The following is a 13037-nucleotide window of genomic DNA, read 5'->3' as shown; positions in this document are numbered from 1 at the left end:
GTAAGTAAAAAATTCTCTGACTTTTGAATGTAGGTCTAGGTCATCATAAAAACTTTATCCTGAGATGCCTACTCTATACCTCAAGGAAAGGAATGTCTTTATTATTGAAGATACAGAGATGCCAAGAAGAACCTGAATAAACAGGTTTTGCTAAGTTCCCATCAGCTTCTTAACATTAGATATGTCCTTTTGTCCTCCAATCATATTTCTGCATAACTTTTCATAAAAATACACAGGTGGCCGGGTGCGGTGGCTCAAGCCTGTAATCCCAGCACTTTGGGAGGCCGAGGCGGGTGGATCACGAGGTCAAGAGATCGAGACCATCCTGGTCAACACGGTGAAACCCCGTCTCTACTAAAACTACAAAAAATCAGCTGGGCATGGTGGCGCGTGCCTGTAATCCCAGCTACTCAGGAGGCTGAGGCAGGAGAATTGCCTGAACCCAGGAGGCGGAGGTTGCGGTGAGCCGAGATCGCGCCATTGCACTCCAGCCTGGGTAACATGAGTGAAACTCCGTCTCACATATAACAAAAAAAAAAAAAAAAAAAAAAAAAAAAAAAATACACAGGTTTCCCTCTTTCTTTCAGTCCTGATTTTGAAAGCTCTCAGGTAATGTAAAATTTATGTTAAACAAACTTATAGGATTTTCTTTTGATAATCTTCCCTTTGTTATAGGGGCCTCAGCCACGAATCTTGGGGTGGGTGAGAGGTAATATAACTTTTCTCCCCCACACAAGAAAAGATTCCGTTAAGTGAGTTCAAGACAGAATACAAGGAATGGAACTGGAGACAGTGAGTTGAGATACTGTCCTGAGGAGTTTTGCTGTAAAGGGGAGCAGAGAAATGAGACAATGCACATCCAGTAGGAGAAGTGAAGATTGAGAAGTTTGTTTTTGATTTTATGATAATAGAAATAGCAGTTTGTTTATATGTTAATTGGGAGTGGCCTAATAGATGGCAGAAAATTAGTAATTTGGGAAAGATGAAAGAATGCTTGGAAAATTATCTATGCATAAGCTAGGAAATGGGGTCTATTATGCAAATGGAGGCATTGGTCTTCTGCCTGTACCTGGAGAGTTTAACAGGAAAATGGCAAAGTATGCAGATATAAATTGTCAGTAGATACATTGACAATAATCATGATGAGAGTTTGTGAAAACGCTCTTGTGATTGCTTTAGTATTTTCACTGAGAATAGAAATCCAAAGGGAGATGTTGGGTCTTGAGGACTAAGAAAATTTATTTAAAAATCATCTATAAGAGCAGGCATATTTATCCATTCTCACATTACGATAAAGAAATACCTGATACTGGAAGCATGATGTTGGCATCTGCTTGGCTACTAGGGAGGCCTCAGGAAACTTACAAACATAGCAGAAGGCAAAGGGGAAGGAGGCATGTCTTACATGGCTGGAGAAGCAGCAAGGCAGGGGGAGATGCCACATACCTTTAAATGACAAGATCTCATAAGAACTCACTCACTATATAGTACCAAGGAGGGATGGTGATAAACCACTCATGAAGGATCACCACCATGAGCCAATCACCTCCCACCAGGCTCCACTTCCAACACTGAGGATTACAATTTAACATGAGATTTGTTGGGAGCACAGAAACAAACCATATCATTCCACTCCCAGCCCCTTCAAATTTCATATCCTTCTCACATTGCAAAATGCAATCATGCCTTCCCAACAGTCCGCAATGACTTAACTTCTTCCAGCACTAACTCAAAAGTCCAGTCTCATCTGAGACAAGTTCCTTCCACCTATGAGCCTGTAAAATCAAACACAAGTTGGTACTTCTAAGATACAATGGAGGTGCAGGCATTAGGTAAATACTCCCATTCCAAAAGTGAGAAATCAGCCAAAAGAATGGGCCATGGGCCCCATGCAAATCTGACCAAAAACCAGCAGGGCAGTCATTAAACCTTAAACCTCCAAAATAATTTCCTTTGTCTTCATGTTTTCCATCCAGGGCACACTATTGCAAAGGATGATCTTCCAAAGCCTTGGGCAGCTCTGTCCCCATGGCTTTGCAGAGTTCAGCCCCCACAGCTGCTCTCATGGGCTAGAGTTGAGTGCTTGTGGCTTTTTCAGGCACATGGTACAAGCTATCAGTAGCCCTATCATTCCAGGGTTTGGGGGATGGTGTCCTAATTCTTTTTTTTTTTTTTAATTATTGTGCTTTAAGTTCTGGGGTAGATAACACAGGATTGTTGCATAGGTACACACATGCCACGGTGGTTTGCTGTCTCCATCCCCCTGTCACCTATATCAGGCATTTCTCCCAGTGTTATCCGTTCCCAAGCTCCCTGCCCCCTGCTGTGCCTCCCCTAGCCCCCCACTCCCAAACAGACCCCAATGTGTGATGTTCCCCTTCCTGTGTCCATATGTTCAACATCCACCTATGATTGAACACATGCAGTGTTTGATTTTCTGTTCTTGCATCAGTTTGCTGAGAATGATGGTTTCCAGGTTCATCCGTGTCCGTACAAAGGACACAAACTCATCGCTTTTTATGGCTGCATAGTATTTCATGGTGTATATGTGCCATATTTTCACTGTCCAGTCTATCATCAATGGGCATTTGGGTTGGTTCCAAGTCTTTGCTATTGTAAACAGTGCCTCAATGAACATACATGTGCATGTGTCTTTATAATAGAACGATTTATAATCCTTTGAGTATATACCCAGTAATGGGATTGCTGGATCAAATGGAATTTCTATTTCTAGATCCTTGAGGAATTGCCACACTCTCTTCTACAATGGTTAAACTAGTTTACACTCCCATCAACAGTGTAAAAGTGTTCCTATTTCTCCACATCCTTTCCAGTATCTGTTGTCTCCAGATTTCTTAATGATCATCATTCTGACTGGCATGGGATGGTATCTCAATGTGGTTTGATTTGCATTTCTCTAATGACCAGTGATGATGAGCATTTTTTTCATTTATTTCATGGCCTCATAAATGCATTCTTTTGAAAAGTGTCTGTTCATATCCTTTGCCCACTTTTGAATGGGTTTTAATCTGTTTTAGTTATTTGTAGATTCTGGATATTAGCCCTTTGTCAGATGGGTAGCTTGCAAAAGATTTTTACCATTCTGTTGGTTGCCAGTTCAATTTAATGACTGTTTCCTTTGCTGTGCAGAAGCTCTTAACTTCAATTAGATCTCATTTGCCTATTTTGGCTTTTGTTGCCATTGCTTTTGGTGTTTTAGTGATGAAGTCCTTGCCTATGCCTATGTCCTGAATGGTATTGCCTAGGTTTTCTTCTAGGGTTTTTATGGTGTTAGGTCTTATGTTTAAATCTTTAATTCATCTGGTGTTAATTTTAGTGTAAGGTGTAAGAAAGGGGTCCAGTTTCTGCTTTCTGCACATGGCTAGCCAGTTTTCCCAACACCATTTATTAAACAGGGAATCCTTTCCCCATTGCTTGCTTTTGTCAGGTTTGTCAAAGATCAGATGGTTGTAGATGTGTGGCATTACTTCCAAGGCCTCTGTTCTGCTCTACTGATCTATAACTTTGTTTTGGTACCAGTACCATGGTGTTTTGATTACTGTAGCCTTGTAGTATAGTTTGAAGTCAGGTAGCATGATGCCTCCAGCTTTGTTCTTTTTGCTGAGGATTGTCTTGGCTATGCAGGCTCTCTTTTGGTTCCATATGAAGTTTAACGTGGTTTTTTTCCAGTTCTGTGAAGAAGGTCAATGGTAGCTTAATGGGGTTAGCATTATATCTATAAATTACTCTGGGAAGCATGGCCATTTTCACGATATTGATTCTTCCTAACCATGAGCATAGAATGTTTTTCCATCTGTTTGTGTCCTCTTTTATTTTCCTTGAACAGTGGTTTGTAGCTCTCCTTGAAGAGGTCCTTTACATCCTTTGCTAATTGTATTCCTGGGTATTTATACTCTTTGTATCAATTGTGATCGTATTCCAAGGTATTTATACTCTTTGTAGCAATTGTGAATAGGGGTTCACTCATGATTTGGCTATCAGTTTTTCTGTTATTGGTGTATAGGAATGCTTGTGATTTCTGCACATTGATTTCGTGTCCTGAGACTTTGCTGAAGTTGCTTGTCAGTTTAAGGAGATTTTGGGCTGAGATGATGGGGTCTTCTAAATGTACAATCATGTCGTCTGCAAATAGAGACTAACTGAATCCCTTTTATTTCTTTTTCTTGACTAATTGCTCTGGCTAGAATTTCCAATACTATATTGAATAGGAGTGGTGAGAGAGGGCATCCTTGTCTAGTGCCAGTTTTCAAAGGGAATCCTTCCAGTTTTTGCCCGTTCAGTGTGATATTGGTTGTGGGTTTATCATAAATAGCTTTTATTATTTTGAGATACATTCCATCAACACCTAGTTTATTGAGGGTTTTTAGCATAAAGGCTACTGAATTTTGTCAAAGACCTTCTCTGCATCTATTGAGATAATCATGTGGTTTTTGTCTTTGGTTCTGTTTATGTGATAGATTATGTTTATAGATTTGCAGATGTTGAACCAGCCTTGCATCCCTGGGATAAATCCTGCTTGATCATGATGGATAAGCTTTTCGTTGTGCTTTTCCATTTTATTTGCCAGTATTTAATTAAAGATTTTTGCATTGATGTTCATCATGGCTATTGGCCTTACATTTTCTTTTTCAGTTGTGTCTCTGCCAGGTTTTTGTATCAGGATGATGTTGGTCTCATGAAATGATTTGGGAAGGATTCTCTCTTTTTGTATTGTTTGGAATAGTTTCAGAAGGAATGGTACGAGCTCCTCTTTGTACTCTTGGTAGAAATCAGCTGTGAACCCATCTGGACCTGGACTTTTTCCGGTTGGTAGGCTATTAATTGCTGCCTAACTGCAGCCCTTGTTATTGGTCTTTTCAGGGTTTCAGCTTCTTCATGATTTAGTCTTGGGAGGGTGCAAGTGTCTAAGAATTTATCCATTTCTTCCAGATTTACGGTTTTATGTGCTTAGGGTTGTTTGCAGTAATTTCTTATGGTAGTTTTTATTTCTGTGGGATCAGTGGTAATATCTCTTTTATCGTTTTTTATTGCATCTATTCGATTCTTCTCTTTTTTCTTTTTTACTAGTCTGGCTAGAAATCTATTTTGTTGACCTTTTCAAAAAACTAGCTCCTGGATTTATTTATTTTTTGAAGGGTTTTTGTGTCTCTATCTCCTTCATTTCTGCTCTGATCTTAGCTGTTCTTGTCTTCTGCTAGCTTTTGAGGTTTTTTTAATCTTGCTCCTCTCTTTCAATTTTGATGATAGGGTGTCAATTTTAGATCTTTCCTTGCTTCTCATGTGGGCAATTATTGCATTAAATTTCCCTCTAGACACTGCTTTAAATGTGTCCAAGAGATTCTGTTATATTGTGTCTTCATTCTTATTGGTTTCAAAGAACATCTTTATTTCTGCCTTTGTTTCATTGTTTATTCACTCGTCATTCAGGAGCAAGTTGTTCAGTTTCCATGTAGTTGTGTGGTTTTGAGTGAGTTTCTTAGTCCTGAGTTCTAATTTGATTGCTCTATGGTCCTAGAAACTGGTTGTTATGATTTCTGTTCTTTTGCGTTTGCTGAGGGGTGATTTACTTCCAATTGTGTGGTCGATTTTAGAGTAAATGAGATTTGGTGCTGAGAAGACTGTATATTCTGTGGATTTGGGGTGGAGAGTTTGGTAGATGTCTATTATGTCCACTTGGTCAAGATCTGCCTTCAAGTCCTGGATATCCTTGTTCATTTTCTGTCTCATTCATCTGTCTAACATTGACAGTGGAGTGTTGAAGTCTCCCACTATTATTGTGAGGGAGCTAAGTCTTTTTGTAGGTCATTAAGAACTTGCTTTATGTATCTGGGTGATCCTGTATTAGGTGCATATATATTTAGGATAGTTAGTTCTTCTTGTTGCAATGATCTTTTTACCATTATGTAATGCCCTTCTTTGTCTCTTTTGATCTTTGTTGGTTTAAAGTCCGTTTTAGCAGAGACTAGGATTGCAACCCCTATTTTTTTTTCTTTTCTTTTTTTTTTTTTGCTCTCCATTTGCTTGGTAAATCTTCTTCTATCCCTTTATTTTGAGTCTATGTGTGTCTTTGCATGTGAGATGGGTCTCCTGAATACAGCACGCTGATGTTCTTGGCTTTTTAATCCAGTTTGCAGTTTGTGTCTTTGATTGGGGCATTTAGGCCATTTACATTTAACGTTAATATTGTTATGTGTGAATTTGATCCTGCCATTTTGTTTCTGGCTGGTTGCTTTGCCCTTTAGTTGATGCAGTTTCTTCATTGCATCATTGGTCTTTACCATTTGGTAGGCTCTTGCAGTGGCTGGTACTGGTTGTTCCTTTCCATGTTTAGTGCTTCCTTCAGGAGCTCTTGTAAGGCAGATCTGGTGGTGAGGAAATCTCTCAACAATTGCTTATCTGTAGAGGATTTTATTTCTCCTTCACTTATAAAGCTTAGTTTGGCTGGATATGAAATTCTGGGTTGAAAATTCTTTTCTTTAAAGGCATTGAATAATGGCCCTCACTCTCTTCTGGCTTGTAGGGTTTCTGCTGAGAGATCTACTGTGAGTCTGATGGGCTTCCCTTGGTGGGTGACCTGACCTTTCTCTGTGACTGCCCTTAGCATCTTTTCCTTGATTTCAACCCTTGTGAATCTGATGATTACGTGCCTTGCTGTTGCTCTTCTTAAGGAGTATCTTTGTGGTGTTCTCTGTATTTCCTGGACTTGAATGTTGGCCTGCCTTGCTAGATTGGGGAAATTCTCCTGGATAATATTCTGAAGAGTGTTTTCCAGCTTGGATTCATTCTCCTTGTCACATTGAGGTACACCCATCAAGCATAGATTAGGTCTTTTCACATACTCCCATTTCTCTTGGAGGCTTTGTTCATTTCTCTTCACTCTTTTTTCTCTAATCTTGCCTTCTCATTTTATTTCATTGAGTTGATCTTCAATCTCTGATATCCTTTCTTCTGCTTGATTGATTCAGCTATTGAAACTTGTGTTTGCTTCACGAAGTTCTCGTGCTGTGTTTTTCAGCTCCATCAAGTCGTTTATTTTCTTCTCTAAGCTGGTTATTCTAGTGAGCATTTCTTCTAACATTTTTTCAAGGTTTTTAGTTTCTTTGCATTAGGTTAGAACATGTTCCTTTAGCTCAGAGAAGTTTGTTATTGCCCAACTTCTGAAGCCTGCTTCTATCAATTCATCAAACTCATTCTCCAGCCTGTTTTGTTCCCTTGCTGGTGAGGAGTTGTGATCCCTTGGAAGAGGAGAGGTATACTGGTCTTTGATGATTTCATCCTTTTTGTGCTGGTTTCTTCCCATCTTCACGGGTTTATCTACCTTTGATCTTTGAAGTTGGTGATTTCAGATGGGGTCTCTGAGTGGATGACCTTTCTGTTGATGTTGAAGCTATTTCTTTTTGTTTTTTTTAGTTTCCCTTCTAACAGTCAGGACCCTCTGCTGTAGGACTGCTAGAGGTCCACTCCAGAACTTCCTTGCCTGGGAATCACCTGCAGGGTGTGTGGAGCAGCAAGAATTGCTGCCTGATCTTTCCTCTGGTAGCTTTGTCCCAGTAAGGTACCCACCAGGTGTCAGGCTGAGCTCTCCTGTCTGAGGCATTTTTTTGGCTATTCAGGGTTTAGGGAGCTGCTTTGAGAAGGCAGTCTGTCCGTTGTCTGCCTGCAGAGGTGCTGTTGGCTTGCCTCGGACTCAGCCCAGCTGCTGTGTAGACTTCCTCTGGCTTTTTCTTACACAGGTGAGAATATACCCACCTTTGTAATGGCAGATGCCCCTCACTGAGCTCAAACATCTTGGGTTTAGCTTGGACTTATGTGCTGCCTGCAGTACTCTCAAGTGAAAGGGCTTCAGTTTGCTGGTCTTTGTTGGGTGTGACCTGCCAAGCCATATTTCCTGTCTCCCTGTTTTCAGCTCTCCGTCTTCCTGGAGGGCAGGTAGATTCATCCTGCAGGCGCTTTCAGTCCTGGTCAAAACTTCCACCCAGATCTGTGCCAACAACTAGTGGCACCAGGCCAGCCACAGCTGTCACTCAGATCTGTGTTGGTAACACATGGCGCATTTCAGCCCAGCAGTGTTCTCCTGGACTGTGGGTTGCAATGGCCATGGTAGAAGCACAATGTCTGAACTGGAGTGCTGAAGGGGTAAAGTCCCCAATCCTCCATCCATTTGCACTTCCTGAGTAGGGCAGCACCCCTCCCTGCCTCGGTTTGCCTCCCTTGGGCTACACACACTGTCCAACTGGTCTCATTGAAATGAACCTGGTACTTCTGTTGGAAATGCAGAGTTTACTTGCCTTCTGCATCTCTCTCACTGGGAACTGCGCTCCAGAGCTCTTCCTATTCAGCCATCTTGGCAGAAGTCCAGTGGTCTCCTTCCTATGGCTCCACTAGGCAATAACCCAGTGGGGACTTTGTGTGTGGGCTTCAACCCCATGTTTTCCCTCTTAATTGCCATAGCAGAGGTTCTCTGTGAGGGCCCTATCCCTGCAGCAGGCTTCTTCCTGGGCATCCAGGCTTTTCCATACATCTTCTGCAATCTAGATGAAGGCTTCCAAGCCTCAAGTCCTGCACTTTGTGCACCCACAGGATTAACACCATGTGGAGGCTGCAAAGGCTTGTGGAAGCAGTAGCCCAAGCTGCACCTAGCCTGGAGCTGAAGAAACTGGAGTTCAGGGAGCAGTGTCCCAAGGCTGTGCAAGGTGGCAGGGCCCTGAGTCTGGTTCATAAAACCATTCTTCCCTCCTAGGCCTCTGGGCCTGTGGTGGGCAAAGATGCATGGAGTTCTCTGAAATACCTTCAAGGCCTTTTTCCCATTGTCTTGGCTATTAGCAATTGGCTCCTCTTATGCAAATTTTTGCAGCCTGCTTGAATTTAACCCCTGAAAATAGGCTTTTCTCTTTTTACCACATGGCCAGACTGCAAAGTTTCCAAACTTTTATGCTCTGCTTCCCTTTTAGAACCGTTTCAGGTCGTCTCTTTCTTCATATATATGAGCATTGGTTGTTTGAAGCAGTAAGGCCAGATCTTGAATGCTTCGCAGCTTAGAAATTTATTTCACCAGATACCCTAAATCATCATTCTCAAGTTCAAAGTTCCACAGATCCCTAGAGCAGGGGCACAATCCAACCGAGTTCTTTATTATAACATAGCAAAAGTGACATTTACTCCAGTTCCCAATAAATTCCTCATTTCCATCTGAGACCTCCTCAGCCTGGACTTCATTGTTCCTATCACAATCAACATTTTGGTCACAACAATTTAACAAGTCTCTAGAAAGTTCATCTTCCTCTCTTCTTCTAAACCCTCCACACCCTTCTAACTTCTGCCTATTACCCAGTTCCAAAGTTGCTTCCACATTTTCAGGTATCTTTATAGCAACGTTTCACTCCTTGGTACCAATTTTCTTTATTAGTCCATTCTCACATTGCTATAAAGAAATACCTGAGAGTAGATAATTTATAAAGAGGTTTAATTGACTCACAGTTCCACAGGATGTATAGGAAGCATGATGCTGGCATCTGCTTGGCTTCTAGGGAGGCCTGAAGAAACTTACAAACGTGGCAGAAGGAAAAGGGAAGTAGGCATGTCTAACAGCTAGAGAAGGAGCAAGGGAGCGGGGAGGTACCACACACCTTTAATCAGCCAGATCTCATGAGAACTCACTCACTGTACAGTATCAAGAGGTGATGGTGTTAAACCATTAATGAAGAACCGGCCCCATGATCCAAATACCTCCCACCAGGCCCCACCTTTAACATTGGGGCTTACAATTTGACATGAGACATAGTGGAGACACAGAATAAAACCGTATCAATGGGACACTAAACTCAGACTAGAAAAATGTAAACTATTTGTCAGGAAGCCTTAAGGGAACACTTTGGGTTCATGAACTTAAAGTGGTGCTAGTCAGCAGTGCTGTGTGTCATTCTTCTACTGTGTTAAGCCACACTGACATAGGCATAGAGTGGAGGAGAAGTTGGATTTAACCATTGTTGTGGTTTTGACAAGCTGATACATTAAAGTGATAGAGGGGAGAAGGGTTGACGGTGTGTAAAAGGGAATAATGATGAGTCATGGAATTTAAATAGACTGTAAAGGATAGGAGAGTCAATGGATTAAGGTCAACATTTTCTTATGGATTTTCTATTTGCTTTGCTCTCATATGATCATAACTCAAGAATCATGCAAAAATTATTTTATTCCCACTCACTCTGTAGCATATTTGAACCCACAGCATCCAAAAGTAGATCAAAATCTTTAGTTTGAAAGTCATACTTTGTTGGTCTATTGGATATAAGATACAGAAAGAAACAAGATTCAAACTATAGAGATATAAATCAGATCAAAGGTTGACAGGGCCTGGGAGAGAAACAGGTCCAACTACAAAGGAGAGAGAACTTTTTGATATATTGGATGTGTTAGTCTGTTCTTGCATTGCTAGAAAGAAATACCTGAGACTAAAACATTTATAAAGAAAAGAGGTTTATTTCAGCTCATGATTCTGCAGGCTGTACAGGAAGCATAGTACCAGCAACTGCATCTGGTGAAGGCCTCAGGAAGCTTCTACTAATGATAGAAGGCAAAGAGGAAGCAGGCACATCACATAGTGAGAAAAAGAACAAGACAGAGGGAGGAAGGAAATGCCATACTCTTTAAAAAACAGATTTCCCAAGAGCTCACTCATTACTGTAAGGAGGGCACCAAGACATTCATGAGGGAATCTGTCCCCATGACCCAAACACCTCCCAGTAGGCCCCCTACTTCAACATTGTGGATTACATTTAAACATGAGATTTGGAAGGGACAAATATCCAAACCATACCAGTGGAAATGTTCTAAAACTTGATAATGGTTATTACTGTATGACAACATATATTTGTTAATATTCATTGAACTATACATTAATTGTAGTAATATTTATTGTATGTATGTTAGAACTCAATAACCCTAAAATGAAAATAACCCTGCATTAAAATAAATATATAAGCATCACATATATGTACGTATGTGTGTGTATATATATATAGTAATAAAAATAAGAAATAATAAAATAAGAAAGAAGACACAAAAACATGAGAAGACCTCCCATGATTCTTTGTTTAAAGAAAGTTGTACACACTCCAATATTTCATTGTCCCTTTTTTTGATCACCAAACAAACTTAAAGCGTTTTTACAGCCTGAGGCAATGAAATATAGTCAAATCAGGAATGAATGTGAGGTACATCTTTCTTTCTTTTTAAAAAATCATTATTTTTATTTGACAAATGATAATTGTATGTATTTATAGTATACGGTATGATATTTTTCATACTGTTAATTAACATATCCATCACCTCAAACATTTATCATTTATTTGTGTTAAAAACATTCAAAATCTTCTCTTCTAGCCATTTAAAAATATACAATAAATTGGCCAAGTGATGTGGTTTAAGCCTGTAATCCCAGCACTTTGGGAGGATAAGGTAGGTGGATAACCTAAGGTCAGTACTTCAAGACCAGCCTGGCCAACACGGTGAAACCCTGTCCCTACTAAAAATATAAAAAATTAGCCCAGCAAGTAGGCATAAAAGAGAAATGAAATAACAAGTAGGCAGAAAAGAGAAATAAAATAAGCATTTATTGACCCCAGTTTGTGTGAGCATTAATAAGTAGGCAGAAAAGAGAAATGAAACAAGCAGTTATTGATCCCAGTTTGTGTGAGGCATTGGGCTAGGTGCTTTCACACATGCTCCATGATTTCAGTCCTTACATTAACTCCAAAAGAAAGGGGGCCTATATAAGCCTCCCCACAATGCTGACACGCAAAAATTATCATGAGTATTTTTTTACTGCTACTTGTGGAGTAATGCTAACCCATAGGCAGTGCGTGCGAGGTAGCCATGTATTTTTTAAATTCAAGTAAAATTTGGCTAAGCCCCACCTGAGATGGCTAAAAATCAGCCCTCACTTAATTTTCTTCTTCCTTCGCACAGCAATCCTGTACTTCCAAACAAAGCTCTGGGCAGTGGTGGTCTTGAGGGAAGGGAATGTCTAATAAACTAAAAAACATAATTCCCTTAGGATCTAAGAAGCACAGAACACAAGGCATGCATAAAGGGAGCGGGGAACTCATTAGAGGAAGGAAAAATTACCTTTAAATCTTCCCATTTTCCATAGTATTGAAAACATAACATGACAGTAATTAGAATCTCAGTAGATTTTTCAGTGACAATAGGTTCTCATCCACAATTTTGAAAAAATGGAAATTCAAAGAATTTAAACAATTTTTCTAAGGATACACAGCTAACTAATAAACAGTACAGAAATAAGGTCAGAATTTGGATCTTGTATTAAAAAAAAATTATTCAGTGACACTCATTAAAGCGTGGTAAGCAAGACATGATTCAGCACCATCACAATAGGTACAGCGACCATGGCAACAAGGTCATGTGAGGGGGGAGAGAGATTAGACCCAACTCCAAATGCAACATGAACAAGGTGGAATTTACAGCCAAGGAGCACGGTGGAGGGGTCAGTGGATGGAAAATTACTTAGAGGAAACATTAAGGGTAAGAGGTATTCTGGATAAACCAACATAACAAAATTCTTGTCCAGGTAATCAGACATCCCTTAGGAGACAGCGAAAGTTGAGGAGCCCAGTTGGATACTGAGCATGATCAGATACCAAGAGTGGGGTTTTTTGTTGAAACTGGACACTGCAAGGAAGTATATGAATGGGCCTAGAAGAAGGTTCAGGAGCCTGACTAATGTTTGGCCAAGCAAAGAATCTTTGTCAGTCTTTCCTCGTAGGAGTCCTATTCTACCACCCCGAAGGACCAAAAAGCAACTAGTGAAGCAAAGTACCACATGAGTGGTTAAAGTCAGAATTATGTGTGAACTCGACTGTTAGTCAGTTATGTGATTTGTGCTCTAATGCAAAGAAATAAATTGGCCATTGTTTTGTGAATGTTTTATACAATCACATATTGTTAAATGAATGTTATACAATTTATACAACCACATATTGTTGATTTTTGCGAGG

General features: G+C 40.2%; 1 long non-coding RNA gene across 1 annotated transcript; it reads left to right on the top strand.

Moving 5' to 3' along the window:
- Nucleotides 1-236: 236 nt before the first annotated feature.
- On the top strand, nucleotides 237-11547 carry LOC116552154. Its single transcript, XR_004269244.1, has 2 exons — nucleotides 237-293; nucleotides 11483-11547. It is a non-coding gene; the product is annotated as an uncharacterized LOC116552154 (long non-coding RNA).
- The last annotated feature ends 1490 nt before the right edge of the window (nucleotides 11548-13037 follow it).

The sequence above is a fragment of the Sapajus apella genome, unplaced genomic scaffold (genome assembly GCF_009761245.1).
Source record: "Sapajus apella isolate SASKATOON/1434 unplaced genomic scaffold, GSC_monkey_1.0 scaffold11, whole genome shotgun sequence".
NCBI lineage: Eukaryota > Metazoa > Chordata > Mammalia > Primates > Cebidae > Sapajus > Sapajus apella.
The sequence above is the reverse complement of the archived record's forward strand: the minus strand, read 5'-3'. Positions and strand labels throughout refer to the sequence as shown.